A 27,817-nucleotide genomic window follows, 5' to 3' on the forward strand; every position below is an offset into this window, starting at 1 on the left:
TCTCCTATTGTGCAATTCTGTATAGAGCCTGCTCTGCCTTCTCAGTAACACTTTATAGGTATGGGAAGGCTGCTCTTAGGTTCTCCAAAAGTCTTCTCCAAGTTGAACAAGCCCCAGTCCCTCAGCCTCTCCTCACAGGGCAAGTGTTCCTTCCCTGACCAATTTGGTGGTCTCCTGCTTCAGTTTATCAACGTCCTTCTGGTAAGGCAGGGGCAAAACTGGACAGTCTTGCAGACATGGTCTAACAAGTGCACCTTCCTTGGTGAGTAATGTTTAGTTTGTTGCAGGCAATGCACAAAGCAGGATAAGATGGTCACAATTACCACGAGTTTCAGGTTGAGCAGCTCACCCCGACAGGTATGCAGAAGATGGGGAACTATCAACTGATCCAACAGGACTTTGTATTCTAAGAGCCTCCATCTTTTGGAAACTGGGCACGGTGACAGATTTCCAGTTTGGCTGTGAGACACACAGAGCAGAGCATGTGGTACTCCAAATCAGGCATCAAAAATCAGCTTTTTCATTCTGAATGGGGCTGGCACTGAGTCTGTTTTCCAGATGGTTTTTCTGTTGTGTGTTTCTGTTGCTTAGAGAAACACAGCAAAATCAGAAGGGAAAGCCCTTCCCCACAGAGAAGCAAGAAGTCAGGGAAACAGAAGTAAAAACACGAAGAATAAGGCAATGATTAGTAAGTTAAGTCACTTCCTGTGTCACAGTTTTCTCAAGTAAGGAACCAGCTGTGGAAGCTCTCACTTTTATGCCGAACAATTCAGTGTTTGACTCTCCTGTCTGTAGTAGCTTTGGCTGGCATTTTCCAGTCTTATTTATACAGTTAAATGCAAAGCAGCCAATTAACATGCTTGTTATTTCTTTATTAACAAACATGGTCTTTGAAAGGACAGATGCTCTTGTTTACCATCCCCTCAGATTTCAATTGGTATCCATATTGGTGTTTCAGCCCTATGCTATACAAAGTCTGACTTCTTTTGCTCTTGATCTGCTTTTGATATTTAGTTTTTCAAACTGCCTGATGCCTGTGATAGGGTCTGTTTTCATTTTTCCCATATTTGGAAATGTTCCTTACAGCTTACTGATCTCCAGTTTTTCATGAATATCATTAAAAGTCAATAGGAAAATTCAGTTTAAGAATTTGACCCCTGGAGTAACTCTGGCTTCTAAAAGACTCCCAGCACAGCTGAAGGGCACATACTTAATACAATGAGGACATGACCAAGTTGACTTAAAGGACTCCTAACTACACTCACCTTGAACTATTTGACTATGTTCCATGTATTTATTTTATTAGAGCCCACTTATTACCTAGCAAAATACAACTCAACTACAATAGGGGATAATGTCAAATCAATAAACTGAAGTGCAATATACAATCAAATGTCACTTTAACTCCAGCTTGTAGCACTATACACCATTGTACTGCATTGCTCCAGTACACAGGAGAACTCGATCAAATGTTTACTTTTCATAGCTGCGTGCTTAAAAATGCATACTTAAGCGCTCTGTACAACTGGGGCCATAATTGGTTATTTTATCTTATTTTTTAATTTCGTCTTTCAAAGTAGCAGTTGCAGACTTAAGAGAGACCACATTTGGACACAACAGGTCCAAATATTCAACTTCCTAGTCTTAACTCTGAGGAGTGCTGAGTATTGTTGACTTCTACAGATACTGGGGAGAGCTGAAGTTATTTAGCAACTTAAAGGTTCAAGCCCTATTAAAATTGCAGGAATGTGCAAGACTTCATCAGAAAGGTTTCTTTCATCAGGGAAATGTCCCTTTCCCTGACATCTGATCTCCTGTAACAGTCTGATACACAGGCACACATTCTTGTAGGTCTGTTGTGCTGCCCTGGCCCTCTGAGGAGACCAACAGAGCAAAGATGCAGCAAGTAATAGAAAATGGGATTCCCTTTGTTGCTCATACCACCCTGCCTAAGGGCAACCATAGGAGGCTGACCTAGAGCTCCTTGCTGCCGCTGAGAAGCAGTAGCTGGGACGGAGGAATTGAGGCAGGAAGGCACATTACCCTCTAACTCTACTGCTCCTTCAGCCCTTGCCTCTTGACCTGGAACCCATGTTATAGTTTCCTCACTCCTTTCCAACTTTTCTCTTTCCCTTCCATCTTACAGATGCAGAACTCAAGCTAATAAACTTTGTGAGCTTATTACTTTTCATGTCAGCTACAACTTACTTGGCTTGAAGCAGAAACCCAGGAATCTATACGCTGTGATAGCCAAAAGGTCAAACTACCTTTGTATGGCCATAAGCAGTGTATGGACAGAGGGGCCAATTAACCTGTGCCCCTAACCCTGCAGAAGTTAATGAACAAGTGTAACATTACTGCCAGCAAGTGTGTGGTTGCAGTGTTAGGACCCATGAAATACAAAGGGTGAGCAAGCAGCATTTTGAAGGGTAATTTCATTTTAATCAGTGGTCAGAGGTTTGCAGAAGGCAGAGAAGGCATTTTGGGCTTGCCACTGTCCACAGTACAACAACACAGATGCCAGTATGGCAGTAAACCACCTTTTTTCACATGCCCTAGCACCAGGTGAACACTAGCGGAGCCACATGGACATCAGCAGAGCACTGACCGGGCGCATCTGCGAGCCTGAAACAGAGAAAGAGCTGCAGACACAGAAGGGGCTGGGGATGGATAGTGGTCAAAAGGATTTAGTCTTTCCTCCTACACTGTAGAGCTGATCCTCCCTGTCTGCCACAAGGAAAGGGAGAGGGGAGAGAAATCTCCCCAGACATCAGTATCCGATCTCTGGTGGCCTGCAGTTGTGAACCAGCAAATTTACGCAGACAGACCTAGGCCTGAGTGAGGCTACAGCTTATTTCTGTGCAGGTTATCAGACTGTGCACAGGATTTTGTAAGCGCAATTATAGTCTCTGACATCCTGTCTAAAAAGAGCGGTCACCATAGTAACGCCTGGATCATGTGGCACTGCACACCTGATACCAATCAATCTTGAAAACATCCTTGTAAAGAAACAGACTCCTGGAAAACTGCAGATGGAGGTTTCTCATTAAGACTAAGAAGATGCTCTCTTATAACAAAAATGGAAATTGTACCTTATAATCTTCTCATTTTACTCTCCCTCCATACAATCCCATTCTCTATCAGCTTACAAAAGTGACAGAAAATAAAAAAGGGTAACGGGTCTGTGCCGAAAGAGTGACAAACAATGAAGTACAGCTGGCATGTAAATGATATGTTGCATTTTTCCCCAGAGCTTTACTGTGACTTCTGAGAATACAGCCGTGCTCTGGCTGCTGAAAGAAAACATAAACATGCCCTCCATAGTGCCTCTCCACCATCCCAGGACACCAGATTTCCCCTCAAATCTCAAAACCCAGAAATTTCATCAGCTTCTTTCTCCCTTTCCCAATTTACTTTCTCCCAGCCTGCAACTTAATTTAGTTGATTAGAGTTGTGTTCCTCTGTGTGGGTAAAAGAAGAGGAGCATTTTTAAGGAAATTATGTTTGCGTTTAGCTTGGCACCGTGGCTTTTGGAAGTGCATTCTGCCACCAGCCCTCCAGACACATCAAGCAGCCAAAAAGCTGATGAAGTTGCTCATGTCTCTGGGGTGTTTTGGTGGGTTGCTTTTTTTTTTTTTTACAGCTGAGCTTCACCCTAGCAGCCTTCGGGCTATCTGTGCTGTGCCTGCTCCTATACCTGTTTCAACAGCCTGCTGCCTCCCGTCATCCTAGCAAGGACACTGCTATGGGTTGACAAAAATAATCCCAGTTCAACCAGCCTCAGCAGTATTTCCAAGATGGTCTTGATATTTCCTATTTAATTCTATCCCAAATTATCTCTACTTTCATTATCTGAAAGTCTACCACTTAATTTTCTTTTGAAAAAGACTGTTTCTGTTCAGATTGCTTCCACCTTTGTCATCTTCTATTCCATCTATATTTTATTTTTCTAATAAGACACAGCTATAATCATTTATTCTGACAGTGCCTCTCCTTTATTCGATGTGATTTCAGAACAGAGAAGCCACTAAATTTGCAAATTCCATTGACTTACAAAAGTTGGATATCCAACTGCCGTGATGCTAGTAACAAATTTGCTTAGAAATTCTTTTAGCATCCCAGAGATCAGTGTAAAAACAAAAGGAGTAGACACTGTATGACTCTAAGGAGTTAATGAGACATCCTTTACTACACTTGCTGAACCTGTTCACCCCCTCTTGCCATTCCTTCATTGCTGACCCACCAGAACAGATTACCTGCACATGAACTGCTACCACAGGCTGTACTGTCTGTAATGCTTTAGAAGTTGGCACTAGTGATCATGGAGTCCTATTACACATAAGGAAGTCAGGCTTTAAATCTACTTTCATGGGGTATGGAAGTTAAATTTATTCAGCTGCACTTTTGATGTGCGCCTTACAGTAAATGGCATTATTGTTTGACAGGGCAACAGGCCCCCATGATAGAAATGTAATGTTCCAAAATCAAAAATAAGGCGTCACTAACAGCTTATTGAGTTTTAAGCTATGCCAGGGCCCAGTTATGGTTCTCAAACTCTACAGGAATTGATAGCAAAAGAGACGAATTGATTTTGGCGAGGATCAGAGACTACACTCCAATTACATCCAGTATCCAATATCTTTTGCAAAGGTAAGCGGCAAGAGAAAATCAGGAAAGCCCAAGTGAGTTGTTACAGCGATTGAGAAAGCTGTCTGTGGTCTCCTGTGCTTTATCAGCCTGTAAGAAAGAACTCAAAACCCGTCCTTCCCAAGCCCTTAGTTTAAAGACAACAAAGTAATATATGCAGCAAAACACACAAAACCACCCTGAAAGAGCTTTGTCATAAATAAATAATTAACCATACAGCGCAGCCTAGAAGGCATTCGTGCACAGGCACCCAGCAAAAAAACAGTTAAGGAACAGAACATCCCATTATATTTGCCACTGGAAAATGATTATTCATTTGTTTTCCATATCCATTTATAATTTAAGGGTCATCATTAAAAAAAACCATTGAGTGTCAAAAGCTTCAGGAATATTTTCATTACCTTCTCTAGCAAGCCTTCATATGCTTTTGCTGACAGTACATCTCAGACCTTTCACCCTTATGCAGCTGACTCGACAATGCTGTAGAAGCCGTCAGTACTGCAAGTTTTGAAATACATGTTAAACTGATGCTTTCGGTTAAGGTTGCTTGCCTTTACTACTGTCCTTATGTGTATGAACTTCAAATACCAAATACCGGACTGTGGACATGGCATGTGCCTTTTAGGCTGGGGGTTTTTTTTTAGTACTCCCTTAGGAATACAGTCTTTATATAAGCACATCTACACTGTGACTCTTTTTTATCCCCCGATGCTGTACAGTAGAAATAACTAATAAATAGCTTGCTAAAGAGTTATTTATACAAGTACAAACACAAACTCACTAGATTTGATACTATATTTTCCTTTTGTACTATTTGTAAAATAGTAGCGAAATAAAATCAGCGTGATAAAAACTTGGCCTGTAAAAAGTAAATACAATCAGAACATCAGAACTAGCAAGCAAAACAAAGCAAAGTCTGCGTTCTGAGTTCCCCTTTCAGATTCAGACTTCCACCCCTGGCACCTATGGTAAAAATTTTTTTGCCCTAGTCTTGTTTTAATTTCTGAGTCTCAGTACGATCACCTGGAAGCATTTGACAGCTTTTTTCCCCTCCTCTTTCTGTGTCGTGGAGAAGAGGAAGAAAAAGCAAAGACAAAGCCTGGATTCTCTGACAGGATTTGTCTTCATACCATGATTGATGAGGATGATGCTGTACTGAATTTAAACTTGAAAATGTCAAAACCAGCAACATCCCTCTGAAGCAGTGAGGAAGAAGGGCACCAACTCAGGCCACTGCTGTAGGTAGCACAGCCTGAAGTTGCTTGAATAGGCTCAGAAGCATTTGAAGACAGAGGCCTGTCTCCTAAGAGAGGGTTTATGATATTCATTTACCTGGAATTTAGGCTGAATGACCACTAGTTTCTAGCTGCGAAATGTAAAAGGAATTGCTACCTGCTGCAGCTCAGTGCTCCCCTTCTCCAGCTGCATCGGGAAGGATTTCAGCTGCAGGTCCCAGGCAAGAGCCACCTCCCCCAGTCAACAGGAGAGGGGCAAGTCCCTGCCAACCCGCACACAAAGCTCCCTTTGTCCCCGAGGCTCCAGTTAAGAGGATGTGTGTGCCCTACCCTCACCCGTGGTTGCTCCCCACCCATGAAACACTGAAGAGCAGCATTGTGCAGAAGCTTCGAGCTAGCTGGCTGGTGAAACAAGATGGATGCCCGGCCTGACCTGGGGTGGGGGCATCCCTTCTTATAGGGCCTGAGTTTTTCTTTAGATCTTTGGTGCACACTCTTCAGGAGTCCATCCCCCCCACTCCATCCTCACTTCTGCCTGTGCTCAAATACTTTGACCTATTCTGAGTAAAGTTTCTGGGGAATTTGAATGTGATTTTACCAAGAGCTGTTAAATGACAAATACTTTTGAGCACAGCCTTAAGGACCCAGATGTATGATTTATGCATCATAGAAAGTCATGACAAATACCAGTGCACTCTCCAGATGCTCACCTGCCGCTCTTTGCTCAAGGTAGCCAGGCCCTTCCCAATCATTCTCAAGATAAAGATGTAAAAGGCAACTGGCATGTCAACAGAGAAGAAAGAAATGGTGTATTATAGCTATTCTGATTCTTGTTCATGTTCTGTTTCCAGTGAAAGCATAACCACTCCTAACTCCCAATTCTTTTGGAATGAGGGGTGAAGGCACCTCTAAACACTTATCACCCAAGTGCATCTGCTCCTCGTCCATACCACGGGCTGGAGAAAGGTAACCCAGAGGAGACAGCTCTGTCCCATCACACAGGAAGAGGCAGCCTATAGACACTGCTAACAAAGTGCTTTGTATACGTGGAGGCCCTCACAGTTAGGCTCTTGACATACTTACCAGTTGCCTCATTCTGCCTTCAGGTGAGTTTGTGTCTTTGTTAGGAGCAGCCTCCGAAGTGCGGATCTCTGCTGAAAGGCATTGTATGCCAAGTATTGAAATCCACAGGCTTACTGGCTGAGTAGAGCTCCACAGCAGGTGGGGGACCAGAACTTCAGCCTATGGGCTAAATTGTCTCCTTCTAGGCTCCCTATCTGTTCCCATGATTGAAATTACAGCATTGCTTTGGCCATAAGAGGCCAACTTGCTCTTTCTTCTAAAATACATAACTATGGCATCAGTTTAGACTGTGCAGTGCTTTCATACAACATCTTTAATGTGCACACAGAATACTTTTAGAGATTCTGCCGTCCTTTTTCTAAGAGGTTTATACATGCTCTCTCCAACGAAAAATTCCTTTATCACAATTCCTCCTGGGTCCAGTATAATTATATTGACCTGAGTGACTGTTCCCCACTTCAGTGTGGTGCCTACACAGTCTGTGGAGGCTTTGAGAGGATTCATAATGACTTTATCCTCCTCACACAGCCTATGCTGAACATGAAGGATATTGGCAGGCATGATTTCCACATTGCAAACCCATATTTGAGGAGTTTATCTTTCAAAAATAGATGGAGCTTATCAGTTCGCACATTTTTACCATTCCCAGACACAGAGATACGAGGGCTCTGCATCTGAACAGATAAAGGAGGTTAATTTAATTTCTGATCCCATGTTGTAAACTATTAAGCTACACAATTTGTGTCATGAGCATTATCCGCAGTGAAATATGCACAAAAAATGACAGTTCACGAGTTCTTTTATCAAGTTTAAAAAAACGTCTACAGCTGATAAGTAGGTTAATCTCATGTGTAAGCCACATCTACTTACAGTTGTAGCTCTTTCCTCTACCAGTAACTTGCGTAAGCAAGGGCATTCTACTACTTTCAAAAGAAATTTCACGGATGCAGAAAGAAAAAACCTTTCATACCCAGTGTTATTACTACTTATTGATAAGCATGTCAAAACCAAATCTGTCTAAACGTTCAGGAATGAGCACCCCAGAGAAGCTTGTTTTCAGCATCAGAAAAACATTTTTTCAAAAACAAGTCCATCTATATTAATGACGCCTAATTAAGCATCTTTCCCTTAACAATTCTGGCTGTAAGTACCTTACTGAATTACTTACTGATTTGCAGAACCACTGAATATCTGCACTTCTCGTGTGGGGGCTCTAAGAACTTTGGCTGAATGACACAGTCTAAAAATCATCTACTGTAATTAGGCTTAGTTCTAATTACACAAGTTCAGATGTTTTTGTAACATATATTTTCTTCAGATCTTCAAATACAACATTTCTACACTCCTTCTCAATAGGGTCTTAAAAATCACCAGGACTGTTTCTGTGTCTTCCAGATCTGTGACTAGCTCCTGTTTCACTCTCTCCTGGGACATCTCAATGTCTATCTTCTGAAAGCAAAACAGTAGGCAGATGATCTGAAGGGTGTTCACTGCACATAACACCCTTTCTCACCTCAGTATTTCTTTTTGTGCTGAGAGGCATGTGAGCAACGCTTCTGCCTTCAAAACCACTTACCCTGCAAAGCACTGGCAACATCCCTGCATACCTGAAGTGGACAAGAAAGCAATGGCTACAGCTGGGGTAGCAACAAGGAGATAATTATACCAGTTGGCAGAGGGCAATGAGGAGACTGGAGCTATCATTCTGGATGTCCTCTGCCTTGGCCAAGATCTCTGTCAGACACCAACACTGCAAATTCCCAGACCTCCACAAGCTTATGGTTTGCTTGCCATTCCACGTGTTCTTAGCACTGCAAATGTCCACAGAATCAATAGGCCACAAATCTTGATTGATTCCAAGACAGAACTTGCTCAATGCCATGCAGTTGGCTTCAGGGAGCAATTTCTTGATGTCTGTGGAAAATCTATCCTGGATCTGAAAACTGGGTTCAATCTAAAGCAATGATTGAGAGGTCCAGGGGGTAACAGATACTGCGCCTGGCTCAAGTAACCCATGAGCTGCTGAGCCCTGGACACATGGAGAATATACAAGGGAAAATACTGTTGTGTGCTCATAGTGTTTTTCCTAGACATTTATTTTTTACTTCTCTTAGCAGCACGACACAATGCACAAGATAGCTGTTCGATCTGAACAAGTTCAACTGTTCTTATGCTCCGGAGGAAAATATAAAAATAAACCCCCCACAAATGAAATCCCCATTATGTCAGTTCAAAGCAAATAGAAAACTTTCCTCCCCTTCCATACCAACGAGCAGTCCAAGTCATTTAGTCAACACTGATTTAAGAAAACCCATTCCTTTCTGGACACCCAAGCAGTGGAACGGCACAGCACACTGAGGTTTCTAGTCTGGTGTTTGCTGCCCGGTGCTGTGGCGAGACAGAACATCAAGTTTATAACGAAGAGAAGACCACAAAAAACATTTTCAGTTTTGATTTCCACTCCCAGAAGCTGGTGTGTGAGACCACGTTCAACTAGCCCCACAGCAATCCCCTGCAGAGGGAAAGGACTAGTCCTCCTGTGGCAAGAGAAGTCAAATGTGTCTGCTGATTTCGGAGAGGTAGAAAGCAGAATCTGAAAGTGGAAAATTACAAGGGCATTTCTGGCTAATAAGACATTACAGCTTTCCAGTGAAAATGGGAAAGGATCCTATTAACTGTTCATTCAGTTTAGTTTTTTTTTATTTCAAAGAAGCATTAGAGAATGAAAAAGCACTCTAAAGATTGAAAGAGCTCAACCAGAAAAGAACGTAAGATTATCAGTTTTGTCTTCCTGTCAAAACTGTGTGACCCCTCCACTTGTGCTGAACTCTGCTTGAATAGTAAAACGGGAAGTGTCACAGCGCACAGAGATGAACACACAGGTTTTTCCATATCGATCGTCCCTGAAGCCCAGCAACTCTCCGCTGGTGGCTGCAGAGGCAGTGCTGCAAGTTGCCCTTCTGAAAGGGCAGCAACAGGAACAATCAATTCCTTAAGTGGTGCTCTTTAAAGCAAGGTGATGCTGAAGAAATTTAAAAGTCAAATGCCCCAACGAAACACCACCTGCTCTCCTGCCTACAGAGACATCCCTGACATTGGGCAGTCAGGACACGACAATTTATGTGCTGTATCTGCCATAAATAAAGCTACCAGCATAGATATAAGAGCTGAAGTCAGCAGTTCCAAAACTAAATCTCTCTTTAAAAACCTGTGATTAGAAGGAAAAGGTTGTCAGAAGCTCAGACCCACCCTAGCAGCAGCTTGAGGTCGCTTGCCAATGTTCAGCTGAAGCAATCTGCTGGCACACCAGGGCTTGCCAAAGGTTGAATGGCATTTGGAGGTGAAGGGAAGGCGGTCCCAGGGAAGACAGTAAATCATATCTGATCCCTAAAGAGGTGGAGAGTGACAGCAGAGACAGAAAAAGGTTTTCTTCAGCCTTTGGTCTTGCACTATGCTGGCCAGACACAGCCACAGCCCAAGGGGTTTCCTGAGGGTTAGGACTGCGGCTTTTAGCTCTCCCTGGAACAAGAGCATCTCTGCAAAGAGCATGAGAGGGAAAGCAGAAATCATTTGACCCCATCCCTAACCTCTGCATACTCCATTATAGCTTCATCCATCAAATGGGATTTTTACAGGTGCTTTGCAATCCCCCCTGCAAGACTCCTTGGTGCTCTCAGTAGGGGAATGTAATTTTACACAACATGAAAACACAATATTTATATTTGCATGTAGCAAATAACACACACACACAAAAACGTATAACTGATGTCAGTGGCAGAAGGATGACAAGCCTGAAGCCTTGATGATAAGCCTGAAGAGAAGCAAGTGTTTGAAAACTCCTGTCCTATGTCCAGAGTCACTGCTGAATCCACTGCTCATTTTCCCCTTCCCAATTTCATGTCACTTTATCATAGCACTTTCTCCTCCCTTTCCCCCTCCCAAACTGTTCAGCACAAGAACCTACTGCACTTGTTAGCACAAGGGTCTCCATTGTCCAGCCTCTATAAGTGCACTTGCTAACATTTCTTTTAACCTAACAGGCTGAGACTGACCACATATTATTCTGCATCTGGTATCACTGAGATCAAACCTGAATCAAAACAATGGAAGGAAGCCTTGGCACATTGTTTATCCAAGGATGTCACATTGATGATAACTGAAGGTCACCTCCAGATTCAGTGTGCTGTGAAACCAAACCTCAAGCAAGCTGGTGGCATTCTTTCTATGTATACTGCTTAAATGATGGCAGACTACTTATGCAGCTTTTAGCAGCCTGTAACTGAGCATAATTCTGATGTTAATTCGCCAGGTATTACTCCTGGTCCATCTCTTTCTCAGGCACGCACAGCAACAGCATTCCCTCTGTTCATTCCACAAATTAAATCTTGCTTTCACCCATATTCAGGAAAAGGACGAATGCACTGGCTTATTCTGACCACAGTTCACATGCCCGTGCTCTATGCAAGGATATGTTCGGGCCGTGCATCAACCAACCATGCAGCTTTACAGCGACTAGCAGGCAGATCTACAGATATTTTTAATTGTCCTTGGTATGGAGGACATCACCAAAGAAAAAGTGTACCACTGTGCTGCAGAGATCCGAGAGGCTCATGTAGCCAGGCAGGATTTATAACAGATATTCTGAATTATGTCAGAAGCCAAATTTGCCCTCGTTTACCCTCAAGCTCAACAAGGCAGACAGGCACCAAAACAAGACTCCACCCTTTGAGTCCTGTGTTGCCCGTTCCTTAGGCCTTGATGAGCTGTGGGTCTAAGCTGGCTAAAAGTACCTCTTGATTCAGTGAATTGTTCTTGAAAGAGCTGCTAAAAAGTTCTTCTAAGGATGCACTGCTTCCAAAGAAATGCATAAAAATCCAACAGAAATAGAAATAGGATAGGATATATCTCGCAGAGATGAACAGACACATGGCATAGGCCTCAAGATTTTGTGTATACAGCCAAGTTCCTTTCAGGGTTTTATTCAAAATCAGAGAATTATTCATTCAGAGCATTCAAGCATGCCCATTCCCACTAAACGATGTCCAAGCTGTAGAGCCAACTTCTTGTACAATGCTCTTGAGTTTTCTCCCGCTATTTGTCCTTAATGATTTTTTGCTTCTCCAAAGAATTCTGAGGGCAGCATGAAGGAGAAGAGACAGCAGATATTTAGCAGTAGTATCAGATCCGTTAAAAACACAAAAGCTACCCTGCCACAAATACCATGGATCAGGGGTTTGTGCCTAATTCCCAGGCTCTTCTACGAGGCGTTCTTCTTAGGATGCATTGGTCAGCCAGTCCTACACTGTCCTGTCAGTTTTCATGATCACTGAATTTCCTGAGCTAATATTTGATTCTTCAGAGATGTGCATTTCGGACACATCTGGATGCTGACTGTCAAAATACTATGTATCTCTATATATCTCTCTATATATGAAAATTACAACTGAATGCAGAAAAAAGGAGGAACATCTACAAATAACCTGCTCTCCTGGATTGTGGTCTTTCAGCTACAGAATTGGAGGCTGAAAAATGCGTACCAGATATCAAAAACTGACACAGACAAAATACCTTAGAGGAGAATGAGCTGCAAGTTCATGCTAAGTCTTTTACCAGTGCAAGTGGAAATTTTCTTTGAAACTGCAAATTCCTATAAAAAGAAAAATCAAAGTCAGGATATACCAATAGCCTTTCTAAGATTTCATGCAGCAAGTAAATATGCTGAACGCACACATCCAGGAAAGCTGTACTTAGAGGAGTATTCTTTCAGGTTGCTTACTAAGCGACCCAAAATAGTTCAATGGAACCGGAGTAGTTCAGTGGCTGTAGAGAAAGCTAAATCGAGTGAAACAACAGTGCCCAGTTGGTGCAATGGCAGAACACTTACATCGTGCAGGATGTTTTACGTATGTGCTAGTAAATGTTTCTGGGATCATAAACTTTTTCACAAACAATTAATTTCCATTATCACCCACTGGGCACAACTGAATCCAGACTACATCACTCATTTGCCTCGTTAGAACATAAACTCTTCAGTCTTTCAATAAAATTCCCTGGTGTCACAGTTGTCTGTTCTGCGTTTTGAAGGCTTCGTCTCACAACTCAGAAGGTAACGTTTTCCCATTTTATTGTCAGTGGTGTTACGGATTAGAGGACAAGTCAACATTTCTTGGTAAGCACGCCCATGTTCTAGTGGCCTGCGAATTGCGAATGCTGCAAATGCTCTTTCTTGAGACTGAAATTAGTACTGCTGGCCTCTGCGCTTTCCTTCTTCAGCATTACAAAAGAGGGGAAAAAAACTAGTTGGAGGCAACCAGGTGAATGTGAAACATCTGAGTGCAGATCTCCAGATGTTGCACAGCCAGTGAGAAGATCCATGAGAAAACCCACCCCTACCTCACAGATCCCCAGCTGAACGATGGCCTCCAGCCACGGGGGAACACTTCCTACGCAGGATGCCCATAACCAATAGGCAGAAGCCTCATCACCAAACTACGGCATGGAGGGATCCGTGGGATGCCACAACCTACACCCTGGCACAGATCAGCTCCAACATCCAGATTTGACTCATGAGCAGGCTGGAGAAAACGCCAAAGAACACTGCAGCTGCTAGAGCAAGCCCCATGCCACAAATGGCCACAAAACCACCAAGCTGAGGTGGAAGGGTGAGGCTGAAGCCAACGGTGTGAATGCTCAATATATACAATACCACAAGCAGCAGACAAATAGCTGCAGACATTTCTCCCCTCCCCCATGCGCCACACTCTTGGATGAGGAGAAGGAGATACTTGCTACACTGCCAGGAGGTACTGCTATGCTGCACATCAGCATCTGGGATTTGATGAAGCCATTCTGGATTAATTGGACAGCTGCCCTCACTACTCAATCCCAGAGAAACAAAGAACACACATACACAAAAAATCAGGGTTCCATGATAAAAATGCTTTTCCAAAACCAAGTTATGAAAGATAAAAAGAAAGGTTTAAATTAATTTCTGAATTAGAAGTAATCAATTTGGTGGTATAGCAGAAAAGCTCTTTTGATCAGTTTGGAATTTTTTGTTTTGTTTTGTTTTGTTTTTAATCTGACCCATCCATCAGTCTAAAGCTCTGTACAATTCCTACATTATCTGAGTAGGCATGGCTTTCTCAAAGCAAGGATTAGTAACAAATCTGTGCCACCCCAGAGCTAGTAAAACTGCAAGTTAGTGCACAGGAAAAGGACAGATGCATCTGATAACTCAAATGACCTTTCCTACAGATTTCCATGTTCGATTACTAGTATCTTTTCTGGTTATAGAGATCCACTGGTACACTATAACAACAGAGCTCCTCCTGAATTGGGGAGAGGAAAAAAAGATAGTCTTCCCACCAAAACAGGAGAAGCCTCACACAGCGCAATTCCGCACTGCATGTACAGTGCAAAATAGTGCAAAACCAGTGGTACAATTTTGTCTTTCTGAATAGTGAAGATACTTTAATAAACCCTATTAGACCCAGGCATCAGTACCAGTCCCAGCATTAAATTGTTGAATACGGAGCAGTCTTTCCGTGGGAAATTTATGACCAGAGGAAATGTTCTAGCCTTGGTATTTTTATAGAACCCATCCATTTTTCAATAGTGGAAGGGGTGATCCAAGATGTCAAAGGCTATTCAAAGTGTCCTTTACCCTGAAGAAGGAAAGTAACCTGCATCAGGAGACCTGCCACAGCTTCCGAAACATGAGATGACAACTGGGTACAACTGCTGTCACCAAGGCACACTTATTTAGTCAGCCACCATTCTCCTCAACAGACTAGGAAAGTGTTTGCAAAGTCTCATTAGACTCATCCTGCCCATTTTGGTTATAAAATCAAACATACCGACCTTTTATCTCACTCCTCTGCCCAGTATCACTGACGCCCATTGTCAAAGCCACGATGCACAGCCCCAAGGCCAAAGGGCACACAACAAGGGGTCCTCAAGCCCTTTCCATGTCCTGCAGACCTTGTTCCCCGAGCTGCCCACTGGCCCGTCACCCCGGCTCTGCCCCCTCCCACGGGCAGCTGCCTTTCCCAAGGTGTTCAAGTGACCATCCTGCAAACTCAGCACCCCAGATGAGAAGTACAGATACTTCACGAGCTATTTTCTGGAGCTTTGTTACCAAACGCAGCATGATCTGAGGAAAAAAAAAAAATTAACTGTTATTTTTGTTCCTCTAATTTAGAAAATGAGGGTGCAATTTCCTCCAGAAAGCAGATGCCACAGAATTAGTGATGGGTTTTTCCTGGTATTTTGTTCACAGCTTAAACATTCAAATTGGAGTCTCAATAAGTGTTTGTTGAATGCTCAGCACAGTTAAGCTCTATTTTTATCTAGAGAACTATCATTTCAGATGTCACAGTTCACCAACGAATGGTGAACACCATGTTTCTGCAGGGTGGTATTTCTCCTAGGAGCTACAACTCCAGAGGTGTTAGTGGAAACATACTTTTCTCCTGAGCAGCAGCTTTTCCACTGAAATATAATTAACAATATAACACATCACTGCAGCTTCTCTGCAGCTTCCATTTGCAAACAAACTGGTGCTAATCTGTCAGATCCCAGCACCACTCTCTCCTCAGCTGCCCTTCCTCCTGACCTTCCATCCATAAATTCAGAGTCACAAATCTATAGGAAAATGTGTGAAGACACTTTGTGAAGAGATGTAAAACACAGAACAGAGTGTCTGCTATGTTCCTCACTCAAAATAAGCCTATGTGCCTTTTATACAGTCCATATGCTTATTTTCTTAACAATTTTTGAACCTCCCATACACAACCATGTTGTAATACTCCAGGCATGTAATAACCAGACATGACCATGTTGTAATATTCCTTCCTTAGCTTCAGGTTTCCTCCACCTGAGGATTCCCTCCTCTGAACAAACCCAGAACAGCTCCAGCCGCTCCCAAGTTAGGTACTGGCTGTGCTGGCACTGTGCAAGCGCAGCTCCAACTCCACGGAGCTGTTTTTAGCTCCCATGCTGCCTGAGGCTGAGCATCTTCCCCCTCATCACATCCCATTTAGTGATGACCTGTCTATCCTCATGCTTTTGAACCGCACACTCTCTCATATGAGATCGAGCCTTAAAAAGGTCTCCATTGAAAGAGCATGTCTCTTTGTGTGCTCCTATCAAGCCTTTGACCCCGCAACGCTTAGGAAAGGTCAACACAGACACTAGAAAATCAGAACTAGGTCTCATCCTGCACATATTTTGTTCAGCTGTCTAGACTGGGTCGTTGTCTGCCAGCGCAGTTCAAGACTGGCACAGCAGGAGTGGAGCCAGATCCCCCTGCCAGCTCCTGGTAAGACATCTGAACAAATATCCCCATTTTGGGAAAAGTTTAATTTCAAATGGTAATTACGTCTCACCTTTGGTGGGCTCCTGCTCTTCTAAGCCTGATCTGCTGCACTGCCTCATTTGTCACAGGCAAAACTAACCAGCCGCGGACATCTGTACATCAAATGTGACTCCTGTCAGATGGTAGCTCGGGCTGTCAGCCTCGCTTGTCTTCCTCTATGAAATACTGACATTGGAAAGCCTTAAGAAGGAAACTGAGATTACAGGAAATGTCCTTCGCTCCAGAGATGGCAGCGCCGGCTGTTATCTCTGTTCTCCAGTTCTCAACCAGGAATAGAGCAGGAATAAATGCATTCAATCCTACCTTGAATGATAGCTCTGCAGAAAGGTCTGGACTGGAAATACCAGCTTTTTGGTGGCTTCAATGAAATGGAACAGCATGGGGGAGAGGGGGAGAAGAGGAGGAGCAGCAGTAGGGAGGGGCTGCACCATCCAAAATTTAAATTGAGTTTTTTTTAATCTGCTTTGATTCACCTCTAATCTTACACGCTTTTTCCTAAATTCTGAAAAGGTACAGAAATGAGGCCAAGACACATATTTAAATAAATAAATTACAATTTCCTTTCAAAATGTATGCTTAGGAAACTTACATAGTTAAAGTATTTATAGTAAGAGCTGATCAAGTCATTAAGTATACTTTTTTTAAAAGTACATCTCTGAATCTCATCTTTCAGTCCTTCCAGAGTATAAATCTTTATTTAATTTTAAGCAACAGAACTTCAGGTTCTAGGTTTTACAGAAACCTAAAGAACACACAACTTTTAAGATCATAATGGTGTGAAGTTTTAATTGGTATTTTTGGTAGTCAGAATCAGGAGGCAGATATCACTCCACGTGGACTTGCAAAATAGGTCAGCTGGGTAAATTTGTTCAGCTTTCTTCTACGCTCTTTAGACGCTTCACCAATTACTACTCCTTTCTAAAGTGGCGTCCAGATTTGTTTCTTGTCTCTTTATAGGACGTAATTTAACTCTCCACAAAGCATGGCTTGTTAGCCAGTCACTTAATTAACACAGTGAATATACAGTTGAGTGCCTGATTATATCCATTCAAGAAAGCTAAGTTTCTGTAATAACATTAAATTTCCATGACAAGATGCATGAGCTGTTATAGTTAACTCGAAACAAGAAATTGTCTCTACTTAAATGTGATTATAGCAAGTAGGTTTCCATTTGGAATTATTTTAATAATCAGTAAAGGTAAATGAATCAGTATCATAAATTAATATTTATTTCTTTCACTTTCAAAACTTGCTAGAACAGAAACAATGCACTGACTCTGTTGGGAAATCTGTTTGAGAAGCACATCGTCCCACTTATTCTATTTTACTTTGAAGTGCTACTTCCAGCTACCTGTAAGTAATGAGACTCTGGAAGGAGAGAAGGAACATAAAAGTGCGTTAGCCCATTAATAAAGGGAACTGCGTGGACAGCATGTACACTCTCCTCAAACTGTAGGTAATGAAACTACAAATTCAGAACAGAAAAAGCTAGCATTGACGTTTCAGTAAGCCCGCTTCCTAAATGCATCGTGCTCTAGCTCTATGCTATACGCCTTCCACGTTCAAGTGGAGCGCTTCCAACCACATCAATAACAGGATGTTTCCATTAGTAATCGGCTGAGATTTATTTTTATTCAGTTCAGTTCCTTCCACAATTCTAGCTTTTCCAGCAAACAAATGCACGTTCAGGGGGAAAGAAAACAAATATTCCTCCAACCCTCACACACTCATCTTCTTAAGCTTTTTTAAGCTCTCCAAGGTAAACAGCAAGCACTTTTAGTGACAGTTTCTGAGTAATGATGGGGAAGAGCAACGAGGTGGTTGAAAGCATCACGGGTTTCTTAATGCAAACTCTTTTATACTACTCAGGGAACACATGTTCAATCACTGCTTATGAAACAGCTTTGACAACACAGAGAGGAGTTTTTCGCTTGATGTTTGTTTAAGTGAGATTGTGTCTGTTTTACAAGCAATTGCTTTTACTTTACCTTTTACATTTTTTTTTGTTAAACAAAAGCAACCCACAATCTTAATAACAGATTAGTGAGTGGCTGTCTTCTCTGGAGAGTTCATTATCACGAGGTTTCACTGCACTCCGGCTCCTCTGAGAAGACATCTAAAGAAAACATAAGAAGGGTAGTGCAGAATTTCTAACACCTGAGCTTCCCAAGAAGAAAAACAAGCAAGATATATTAGAACCCCATCTCCACTGAGGGACCCTTCTTTAAAACCTCAAAATCACACCATTGCACATGATGCCTACTGTCAAGAATGCAATAGGATTAGTGTTTTGTTTTTGAACACAGAACATAAATATCACATTAACACTTAAGCAAAACATCTTTACAGAAATCCCTGCGTATTTATGGTACTGTATTGTGCCTTGGAGAAAACTTTTCTTAGGTGAACAAAAGCAGCAGTAAACCGAATCAGACTTAAAGCCTGAAACAGAGTACATGCTGCACACTTACAAATTGTTTTACATCATTGAATTTAACCATATTTAAGACAGATTATATTAGGAAGGTATTTAAGGCAGGGACTGCAAACAGCTACGCTGTTTTAAGCACGTTTGGGTTTTTTATTAAAGGTACTGTCACTGGCCTTCTTTTAATCTGGGAAATAAGGGTCCCTTTTCCCTGTTATATTTTTCATGCGTAGAAGGTAATGAGAACTTCACGGCAACTTTTCAGGGGCTCAGCTTTGAACTTGGGATGATAGGGTCACAGGGCAGCTCAGGCAGGACGGGAGCTCAGGAGGTCCCTGGTCCAGCCGTGCCGCAGCAGGCTCAGCTCCGAGGTCAGAGCGGGCTGCTCAGGGCTGTGACCCCTCGGGGGGACGGAGCTGCACAGCCTCCCTGGGCAGCCTGCCCCTCTGCCCCGCCGGCCCCGGGGGAAAAGCCTTTTCTTTGGGTGCAGTCTGAACCTCTCTTGCTTGGCTCAGCAGATGCCCCTTGTCTCTCTGGCTCTCTCTTCTTGAGCACCTCCCTGCAGGTACCGGGGGCTGCTGTCAGCCCCCCCAGAGATGTCTCTGCCCCAGGCTGAGCCAGCCCCATCCCTCAGCCTCTCCTCGTGGGGCAACTGCTCCAGACATGACTGTTGAGCTCTTGATACTCTAGAAAACGGCTTCTTCACCACAGGAAAGTGCACCCTATTTTACATGGAAATGCATCAAGATGAATCACACTGAAAGCCCTTGTCAACTCCACAGCATCACCTGACTGCGTCAGGGTGGAGCCGCGCTCCTGCATCCAAGCCCAGCTCTGCTATAGGTAGGATTACAGCTAAACCAGTGTCTCATCTTCCAACTACAAGTTGTGTCTGTAAGAGCATCCCATTCACGCTCTGGAAGAAGTGGCAACAGAAACCGAGCAGTTCCAGGGTGGCTTCCCTTTTTTGCAGGGCAGTTGATAAAGCCAATCCTCAAATTTTTTATTCATACAGCAGTGGAAAATCCAGCACTCCCACTATATCTTGGATTTAAATAAAGATGAAATGCCATATAATTGCTTAACACTATCATATAATCTGCCAAATCTAACAATGCTATTCACCACTGGATAAGCCCTGAGAAATGTGGGTATATGTCAGGTATTAGGCAAACCACACCCTTCTACTTGGTACCGGGGGGAAATTCTGGTTATATTTCAAATACTATTTTCAGAGCTGCTTGCCCACTCAGAGACAGAATTTCTAGACAACATCTTCCCGTCTTCTGCTTCCTTTAGCCTTCCCGTCTAACCAAACCCTGTGTTCAACAGACAGAACACCTTCCAAGTTCCCCACATAAATACTTACAGAACAAATCTTACCAACAGTATTTAATGGAAACTTTCTTAATTAAGGACTGCAAGATCCACATTTGCAGATATGAATTGCTTATGAACAACGCATACCACATAATGCCCAAGAATTAAAGCCATTTTTGATGAGGCAGAAGGAGGGCATAGGCTCACCTTAATGATAATCTCTTTGGCATCACACAGTGATAGGTCACAGAGCACTTTTATTAGTTAGTATGAAATACATAACAGCTGCCAACACTTCTGCTTCTGTCTGAGCAAAAGCAAGACACCTTGTAATGAAGAAATGATAAATATCGATGGGTGAGGAGCTCAGCTAGAGGATACAAATGACACAAGATTCAAAACTAGGCAAAACAAAAAATAAAGGAGGTGTCAAGCCTGAGCAAAAGGGAATACTTTATCCAGACAGAATACATAGTTGTGTGGATTTTATTGTTGCCTGTCTGGTATCCCAGCCTCAGTCACTAGACATCATACAGAGACCATGAAATACCCACCCTTCAAGGTGTTTTCTGTAGTGTACATGAATATACATACAGCCACAGAGCTTCCACATAAACACTCCCTAGGATATAGGATAACTCCAAGATATTTCCTAATCAGAATATGTTAGGTAATGGGGAAAATGTACATGCTTTAATGCAATATTGCCCTGAAGGTATGAAGAAGCAGCACAATTAAAAGCTCTTGGCACACAAACTGAAACTTCCTTCCTCCCTGGTTCTCCCCATTTTCATTTTTGTTGGTTCCTTTTCTTTTAAGGCCTGTCACACAGGTACTGCTACCCGTTTTGTATTTGCAACTAACCCAAAATACTGTGAAGAGTACCCTAGTGACATTACCCTTCAACAAGTCAGCCATGAATAATAATCACAAAGACCAAACTCGGACATCTGAAGGCGTTTGGGTTTGTCTTGTAAAAACTTTAATACTTGTTTTATTGACCTGCTGGCTTCCCTTTAGGAAAAGAGAGTTGCAGGTTGCTGAACGGATGCGAGGCCAACTCCAGAGGAGGGATTTTCATTGCAGAGGAGGAAGCTGTCCCCACCCTGGAAGGCTTGAAGGCAGCATGTCTTCCAAGGACATTTCAACAACTCTGCAGCTGCATTACTGAACGCAGTTACAGGCTACTCAGGAGCCTGTGGACAAACTAACCTGTGGGCTCCCCAGAGAATTTTGTAAACTGGTTTCAAAGGTAATTGAAAAAGGCTAAAACAAAAGGCTGCCCATTTGCCCATGAAGGCTGGAAAGCAGTGTAAATTATTGCCCTGTTCTGCATCAGCAGGTGTTTAGAACTGCAAATATAAACAGTACTGTGTACTACAAACCCACTCCACCTTCCTTTGTTGGATGGAATATGTGGACAGGATAGGGAAAGCCAACACAGAGGAAAATAATGCATTGCTATCATTACATGTGCAGCAAATACTGCTTAATCTGGATTAAAGAAGAAAATAGCAAGAAGCATTCCCTGATTTGCAGTTGCTTCTCTGGCATCTGCCTAAGGACACCACAGCAAAATGGAAGGTTTTTAATTAAGAGCTGCATCCCTGCAGCACAACCCAGCACAGAACTGCCCCCACCGCTGGGGTCAGCACGGAAGGATGCGTGCTACGTACCAAAGCAAACACATGCAGAAAAGCTTCTGCCGCATATATTCAGTGCATACCGCGCTCTGGCAAGCTAGCTGAACACCCCCTGGCCGAGCCCCTCAGCCTGGGTACACCTGACACAGCGCCATGCTCAAAGGCTGCTCAAGGCACATGCTTTCCCTTGCGCAGTGCAAACCTGACCCAACTGGTAAAATTGTCATCTCCCTTCGCTGAGGCTGTTTTTTTAGGCCGTAGTCCAACACTGCCTCAGCCGCAGCTGAACCATGTTAAGGGCTCCTGCTCTCAGCCCCGCTGCTGCCTTTCCCACCCCAGCCCATCCCCCTGGCCTCCGGGCAGGGGCCACGCTGCCCTCTCTGCAGGATGTCACTGCCCTTCTCCAACCTCCCAAGGTAAGGGCAGGGGTTTGCACTCCCAATCTGATCTGTCACAGCAGTTCAAGTTAAAGAAACACTTGCACTGGCAGGGTTTTAAGATCCCTTGGATGTACCTTAACCAAAACAGACTGGGTGGCACCTAGATATCCTGCTACAACCCACATTTCTGGGAGCGATGCAATGGCTGGTGAGGGGTGGGGGATGAAAAATTGCTGTAGGAGTTGCCTCTTAAACCTGCTGGGAGGCACCCAGCCTGCCGTGCCTGGTGGAGCTCCCTGGGGTGCAGGGAGAGCCCTGTGGGGCTGCCAGGAGGGGCCAGGCCCTTGCAGCTGGGAAGGAAGGATGTTTGGCTCCATCGAAGCGCAAGAAGAGGCAGGGCAAGATGTTACATGAGCATATGTGCTAGTTCCCAGACAAAAAGACGTTCTTGTGTGCCTCATTCCTCCTCTTGCTAATATAAACCAGGAGAATAAAGTCAAATGTAATTGCTATACAAGCACAGAGCTCTCTCTTTAGCATGGCATGCAGGCTTTAATAATATTTAAATGATTTCTGGAAGATGTAAAGGAGAGCTTAGTGCAACTTGAATGCAGATGAATATTTAAAAAGAAATTAACATTATTCATGAAGCACTTTACTAAATTGGTTTTGTTTATATATGTACGCTCATGCCCAGAGAGCAAGTCCAGTTGATATGATTTCTACAACAGAAAAAAAAACTAGCAGATCAACTTACTACTTACAGCTTTCTAAAAATCAAAACAACACAAAACACCTAAAGCAGTCTTTTAGGGAGGTAATGAAAGAGAGAAGAAAGGAAGGATTGTGATGGTATTAATGTTGGAAAGACAAGGAAGGAGAAAATGGGCAATTACCCATAAATAAAGCTCTTAACTTTAGTTATGTAACAGAACAAATAATCAGAACAATAACCACCACTTAAAAGTCAATAAAAGCATCATATATTTATAAAGGTCTTGCTAGATAAACTCACAATACCTTTTCATATTTCTCCTCCGTTATCCTTCTCCTGCCATGACATGGGGAGAGTGCTACAGCATCCCACTATGCAGAAAAAGCAGAAGGGGATGTTCGGATGCAGCCGTAACCAGAAGAAACAGCAGAGGCAGTAGGACGCAAATCAAAGTCTAATCAAAAACTTGTATGCAATTCAGAGAAACTGATTGTGGAAGGAAGTCGGTTTTATTGTGACCACAGTAATCAAGTGTTTGCACTGAGTCAAGATAACAAAAGAAAATTACTGCACCGTCGGCTATCAACCCTGTATCTGGAAGTATTAAATTATGGGCTAGGAAAGCAACAGGTCAGTTTATGAAGTTGAGGAACAACAGCATTTATATGTGTGTCATCACCAGAAACGTGACGAAAATATAGGGTTTATTTTGAGCTGACTAAGGAGGAGAAAAGGCATGATTAAAACTTCCAAGACTCTGCACTCCCAAGGAGCAGAGAAATTGAAAAATATAATCACTAACCTTGTGAGTAGCAGAAGCAATGAAGCTCAGTATCCTATGGAGCACCCACATGAATTTTCTGATGTCTAATAAGCTGAATGCTTGCTACAGCTCTTCCCTCAGTGGGGGAATCAACCTCATCTCTCTCATCTCCGTAGTCACCAGTGGTCTTAGGGACAGTAAGAATTTCATCACCTTGAAATCTCTTTGCTTCCCTTTATATTGGTTGAATTTGATCCCGGGGGTAAAAAATTACTCTGGGGCAATGAGGGGAGCTATCAGTCAGATGGCTTTAATGTTATTATTATTATTTTAGCTTCATCTCCTGAGGAAACCAGGTTGAAAAGAATATAGTCAGGACACAGGGGAAGAAACAACAAACAGAAATCTCAACTGGGAAAAACTTCTAAAACCAGAATTATTTAGTTAAGTACAGAAGACATTACTTCATGTGAGGAAAGCCAGATTTTGGAGCTTTTCACAGAGAGATCACCATTCCTAACTTTCTAGGATTTCTGCTAGCCACACTCTTAGGCTGCAGTGGAAACCTGGATGATCCCCTTGTAAAAACGTAAACCCCAGAATCTTAATAATTTCTAAGATGTAAGTTTGACTGTCCAAATACTTCTACCAGACACAATCACTTGGATTTATTTTGTAATTCTCCCCTTTCAGTGCTGGTGGCAACCCCATGGGTCTGAGAGGCCAGTCTGGATGTCACAGAGTGGAACAAATCAAGCCATCAATCCTAAATCCTGCACTGTTTCACTGCTCACAAAACAAGGAGCACGCTAGGGAGACTTTGCAGTGGGTGAAGGCTCTGTGGCCACCACAATACGGAGAGAGCGCAGAAGTTTCCCTCGCTTTTCCCTCAAAGCCAGTCAAGAGGGAGCCATACCCAGAGAAGTGAGCAAGGTCCCGGAGCATCTTCACCAGAAAGACACATCAAGGAAGCCCAGCTGAAACCCCAGCAGGAGTTCAGGGTATGTAAAATCTCCCGCCGCAGTGACCTTCAGCTGATGGAGAAAACTACACAGGATTCCTCACGGATTTTCAACCAGGTTTTAGAAATCAAAGGAAGCCGAATAATTCATTAAAAACACTCATTGTTTATTTGAACAAGACAGATCAATAAATGGACACAAGGGAACAACTTTCCACTTCCTGACAGATTAACAGCATGACCTGACTGAGTTTCTCTCTCTCTGCTTTTCATGATTTGCATCAATATTTTTTAAATTTGTTATGATTTTGAAGCTCACGTATATTTTTTCTAGCATACTGATGCATGTTATGCTGTTTTGCTCAAATTTGTTACTGTCATGACATGTCCAAGGCAAACTAGATTGGTCTCTATTCCAACAGGGTGTGTTTCAAAATCAATCTATAGAACTAAACTTTCACTCTAAGGGTACAGTAAAGTGATGGCCTTTGTAAGTTATTTGGATATTTCTGGTGAGGTTTCAATTTCTGTTGCTTCCATCTAAGTAGTTTTATCAACCACACTGTACCATTTCACAAACATCATACACAAACATTTAAGTTCAGCATTTCAAAGGGAATATTAACAACCCATGAAAAAAAGAATACTTCAGTGAGGAAAGATAAACAAAGTCATGGTCTTTCCTTCAAGGTCTTCATTCTGATCAAATGTTTCATCCAAACTGTTTTTGTTAGCTACAAAAGGTGATGAAGTTATACTGGGTAAATGAACACGCTGCATGTATTTTCACATTCCCCTAATCACAATGCTCCCAAAGACAGCTAGGATTGTTTTGGAATGACCAAAGTCTCATTATTTTTAAAAATTCAAACCTTTAAGAATTAGGTGTATCTGTGCCAACCAAACAGTATGCTGTAGATCATTTTATCTATCGCTTCAGGAGTATTTTGGATACCCTTTTTACTTCTTCCTTCACTAAAAGCACGTGCCTGCTCTTCAGACTCCACAAATAACTTTTAACAAATGCCGAGGAGCATCCATCATAACTGAATTAAGAAAAAATTCTCTTACTGCCAACAATTTGTCGCAATCAGAAAGAAACATTCCTGGCTTGTGAGGGATCAAAGTACAAGGACACTCCTTGCAATCACTGAAAGATGAAAGTCAGTGATGCCTTTTAACTCATTTTCTAGGAACATCTTTTGCATCACCAAACTGCATGTTGGTTGTTCATTATCCTGTCCGTGCAACTTCAGTTATGGACTTCATGCACAGAGGTTATTTTTTCAGAAATATATTTTAATAGTGTCGTTATGTCAATAAAGCTGCTATTTTTACTCTCTACTCTTCACGTCCTTACCACTGATTAATTTCACCTTACAAACATCATTGCAGAAAAGAGTTGTAGATAAAAATTCCACCTGGAGCGCTCCCGATTGCTTTTCTGCTGGAGAAAAAGTCATTTTATCCGTCTTCGTGCCGAGAGACAGCCAGGCTGTTCGTGGCACCTATTACCAGCTTCCCCGAGCACTTCCTAAAGGTTACTCCCTAACCTTAACAAACATTAAACCCGGCCGGTCAATCGCAGGGAAGCGTCTAGGGCAGTTGGAGGCACAGGCGGATTATCCGTGACTTACCCACGGTCACGCAGGACACCTGGGACACGGACCTCGCGTCCGCAGGAGCGCCCTCAGCAGCTACTTCACCCCTCCTCCCCCAGAGCACCTGGGGGTCGTGCCGCCCCGCTCCCCCAGAGCCTGCGACGCCGCCGGGTGGGTGCCCGAAGCAAAGCGCCGCTGCAGGGCAGGGGCCGGCACCCCGCTCCGGCCGCCCTCCCGCCGCCCTCCCGCCGCCGCCGCCGCCGCCGCCGCACTCACCCGGCGCCGGAGGTGCCGCTCCCGCGGCCGGCGGGCCTCTGCCCTCCGCCCGCGCTGCGCCGGGAGCCGCGGCCGCGCCGCGCCCGCCCCGCCGCCGCCCCGCCCTCCGCCGGCGCGACCGGCCCGGCCCGGCCCGGAGCGGGGCGGCGCGGGGGGGCCCGGGCCGGGCCGCACCCGCAGCGCATGAGGTGGGCGCAGCGGGGCACCCCGAGGGGCTGCCAGGCCGGGCCGGGAGGGGGGACACCGGCAGCTCGACCCGACCCTCGGCGCTAGCATGGGCCACCGCTCCCTAGAACAAACCAGCGTGGGGCGGCCCAGCTTAATCAGAGTCACAGAGTGGTAGGGGTTGGAAGGGACCTCTGGAGATCATCTCGTCCAACCCCCTGCTTGAGCAGGGACACCCAGAGCAGGGGGCACAGGAACGCGTCCAGGCGGGTTTGAATGTCTCCAGGGAAGGAGACTCCACAGCCTCCCTGGGCAGCCTGTGCCCCTGCTCTGGCACCCTCACAGGAAAGGTTTTTTTTTCTCATATTGACGTGGAACTTCCTGTGTTCCAACCTGTGCCCATTGCCCTTTGTCCTGTCATTGGGCACCACTGAGCAGAGTCTGGCCCCATCCTCTTGACACCCACCCTTTAGATATTTATAAGTATTGATGAGATCCCTCCTCAGTCTTCTCCAGGCTGAACAAACCCAGGTCTCTCAGTCTCTCCTCATAAGAGAGATGCTCCAGTCCCCTGATCATCTTTGTAGCTCTCCGCTGGACTCTCTCTAGTAGTTCCCTGTCTTTCTTAAACTGGGGAGCCCAGAACTGGACACAGTACTCCAGATGTGGACTCACCGGGGCAGAGGGGGAGGATAACCTCCCTCAACCTGCTGGCCACACTCCTTTTAATGCACCTCAGGATACCATTGGCCTTCTTGCCCACAAGGGCACAGTGCTGGCTCGGGGTCAGCTTGCTGCCCACCAGCACTCCCAGGTCCTTCTCAGCAGAGCCGATTTCCAGCAGGTCAATCACCAGCCTGTACTGGTGCGAGCCTGGTGGCCCCCAGTGAGCCTCTGCCACTGGGAGAGGTGACCTGGCCAGGGAGCCCCCCTCACCTCCAACAAGCATGGAGATACATGCCCTCTGAGGGTCCCTGTCCCCCATGACAGCACTGGCCCTGTGGCCCTCCTGGGGACACAGAGCTGTCCCTCTGCAAACTTATGGCAGCAAGGAGAGCAGGTCCTGGTGCCCAATCAGCCAAAAATAGCAGGGAAAAATACAGCTCCTGCCTGGAGCCTTGCTCATTTTCGTCTCAGTTCTTCATGTTGTACATTTTTTTTGGCTGCAATCCCTCAAACTGCACCAGCAAAACAACACAGGACATCCTCCTGCTCCTGTCC

General features: G+C 44.0%; 1 protein-coding gene across 5 annotated transcripts in view; it reads right to left on the reverse strand.

Moving 5' to 3' along the window:
* PKIB (cAMP-dependent protein kinase inhibitor beta) overlaps positions 1-26,540 on the reverse strand; it is a 56,622-nt gene extending 30,082 nt beyond the window's left edge. The window contains exons 1-2 of one of the 5 annotated variants that reach the window (XM_064447375.1): positions 26,432-26,532; positions 18,333-18,460 (exon numbers count right to left, since the gene is read on the reverse strand). The gene's annotated coding sequence lies outside the window, so the exon portion shown is untranslated. Of the gene's footprint in view, positions 1-5,048; positions 5,146-18,332; positions 18,461-23,135; positions 23,202-26,191; positions 26,364-26,431 lie in introns of those variants that run through there. The other 4 variants (XM_064447377.1, XM_064447374.1, XM_064447378.1 and 1 more) reach the window with 4 other exon arrangements.
* Between the last annotated feature and the right edge of the window lie 1,277 nt (positions 26,541-27,817).

This window comes from Phalacrocorax carbo, chromosome 3, assembly GCF_963921805.1.
Source record: "Phalacrocorax carbo chromosome 3, bPhaCar2.1, whole genome shotgun sequence".
Classification (NCBI taxonomy): domain Eukaryota; kingdom Metazoa; phylum Chordata; class Aves; order Suliformes; family Phalacrocoracidae; genus Phalacrocorax; species Phalacrocorax carbo.